The sequence below is a fragment of the Trachymyrmex cornetzi genome, unplaced genomic scaffold (assembly GCF_001594075.2).
Source record: "Trachymyrmex cornetzi isolate Tcor2-1 unplaced genomic scaffold, Tcor1.1 scaffold596, whole genome shotgun sequence".
Classification (NCBI taxonomy): domain Eukaryota; kingdom Metazoa; phylum Arthropoda; class Insecta; order Hymenoptera; family Formicidae; genus Trachymyrmex; species Trachymyrmex cornetzi.
The window spans coordinates 34821-37341 of record NW_017299910.1 but is presented as its reverse complement, the minus strand read 5'-3'; the positions used below and the strand labels follow the sequence as shown (position 1 = coordinate 37341).

The 2521-nt window shown below is 36.2% G+C and overlaps 1 long non-coding RNA gene across 1 annotated transcript; it reads right to left on the bottom strand.

Moving 5' to 3' along the window:
* Window positions 1-411: 411 nt before the first annotated feature.
* Window positions 412-1489, bottom strand: LOC108766494 (uncharacterized). Its single transcript, XR_001940376.1, has 3 exons — window positions 1222-1489; window positions 740-933; window positions 412-555 (listed from the first exon to the last, which is right to left on the bottom strand). It is a non-coding gene; the product is annotated as an uncharacterized LOC108766494 (long non-coding RNA).
* Window positions 1490-2521: the final 1032 nt, after the last annotated feature.

Here is a 2521-nt window from a genome sequence, read left to right as displayed (position 1 = left end):
ATTTAGTAAAAACATTAACAGAATTTAACTTGGCGCCACAATTGTTGATATCAAATCTTTTATACAAATGATACATATCATTAGTTCTACTAAATAGCAAATGTGATCAGTTATCAGTTTCACGGCCGATTAAGTAATTGGCAATGGTGAAACTGGCCCAAATGGTGATTCTGTATGAGAAGTGATATACCTACATCTCGATATAATAAATATGAATGTAATACTTAGAAAAATAAGAGAAATAAGAATATAATACTTAGAAAATAAGAAGCATATTAATAAGAAAAATATGAATGTTTGGAGAAATAAGAAAATTATTCTAACGTAACTGATACATAATACATACATATGCATTTAAGCGTAAATACATTATTATTTAAAAACAAATTTTTTTAATATTTATATTGTCCTTCCTCCCACGTTCTCTGCGGCCTCCACGTCCTCCGCGGTCTCCGCGTCCTGCACGGCCTCCGCGTCGGTTATCTTTCCTATCTTCCCTATGGGGACGATATCTGACGCTGTTTGGACTGGCACGGCTCTTCTGCCAACGCCTGGCTGTAATAAATTTGAAAATGATTAAAATTTTGTATTTTAAAATATGACATATGTGTAAATTTTTAACCACATTGAAAAAAGTTAATAAGTTAAATAAGTTAAATTAAATAATAAAAGTAACTTGTCGAAATTAATTCAACTCTATCTAACTGTACTTATTGACTATAAGGTAATTTTTACTTACGTTTTTCTTGTTGTTTGAGGTCCTACGTCTCCACTGGTCCTGACGCGGGCGGTTGCGTCGCCGCTAGTCCTGGCGCGGGCGGATGCGTCGCCGCTGGTTAGAACTCACCTCGAGGAAAAAAAATAGACTCATTCGATGTATTTTTTTGCACTACATGAAATTTTTGCACTATATGAAAAATCTGTCGCTTTGCCCTGCGAATCAAATTATTAACTGTTATTAATTAAAGTTGACAAATTTCTAGATGAAAAAATCTGTTGCATCAATGACATAGATTAAACAATTTTCTGCTTTACAGACAAATATTTAACCAAGTCAAATAAAAATAACAAATACTCTGTTGTAAAAATAAAAACAAAGAATGTGATTTTAAAGCAGAGAAAAGCAGAGAATTTGTGTAATTGAAGCAGAAAATACTTATTCTAGTTTCAATTATATGTTCTCATGTCCTTCTATGCCATTGATATGACGGATTTCCTAACCTGAATTATAATGATCAACTTTAACGTTAATATATAAAATATTGTAACGTTTGTTTTCGCTACGCTTTTTTTCGTGGTTGTGAGTTTCGCGGATCTTCGGGGAAGCCACCGGGACGAGGTTTGACAGGAAGGGTTTTACACTCGGAATTACTAGACTCGCAAGACGACAGGTAAAAGATACATATATTCTCAGTCTTCTTCGTATCGCGCGTCTTACAATGCGTTCGTCTTAACATGTCTCCATTTTTCTACTACTGCGCCGCCTGCCTATCTTCTTCGTAACTTCTTATCCGATCAGCGGCTCCTCGCGGCTAGGGTCTTTGCACGCGTTACAGGGACCTTCACGTTACAATATAATATATCTCGGTCCACGGGGTAAAGCAGTGTTGTTAGATGAGCCCCCTTTTAGCGCATGCGCATTGCAGTATAGCATCAATGCTGTACTAATGTCGAACTTATAAAGGTTCTTTAAGGCCTTATTTTTGATGTTTCTGTAAAAATTATATCATTTTTTGTTTTTATTTATTATTATTTATTATTAAAAACCGAAATCAGTAAAAAAAATCAATAATAGAAGTGACGAAATTATAATATTTTTTCTACTATCAAAGATCTCTCGATAGTTTTTACTATTCATTCGAAAACTATCGAATAGTTGAACTATCGAGGTTTAGCCAACACTAGGATAAAGCGATATACCTAACTTAGGGCCTGAGCACAATAGAGGAACAGGAATTAGATATTAAGATTTTAACCTATCAGAAACTGATTACATCGGAATACACGGTTTCTGATAGGTTGAAATCTTAATATCTAATTCTTGTTCCTCTATTGTGCGCAGGCCCTTAATCAATCAATAGCCACAGAAAGCAGCATGTGTGATGTGACCATGCACATTGCCAGCGCCACATTTGCCTCTTGCGCCCAAAATACCAAAAGGACATTACCCCCACCATTCGTAGCGACGACGTGGACGACGATAATGATGATGACGTTTCTTAATATAAAAGTTTCACGTTCGTATTTTGCGTCGCAATATCTCCGCTCGTAAAGCACGTAGAGAAAAAATAAAGACACTTTCATTATATATCCCGACCGATTGCAGTCGATTGAGCACACTTAGAACTTGATCGGTTCAGCCCTTATTGAGATCCCATAATCTCGATCGGCCGCAACTCGCCGGCTCGCGTAAAGCCCGATCTACAATTGCGTAAACGTAGTTGTAAATGGTTGTAAAATGTTGTAAAGCGAAGTTTTAACCTGCCATTCCCGGTTGTAAAGCGTGTTGTAAAAGATGGTT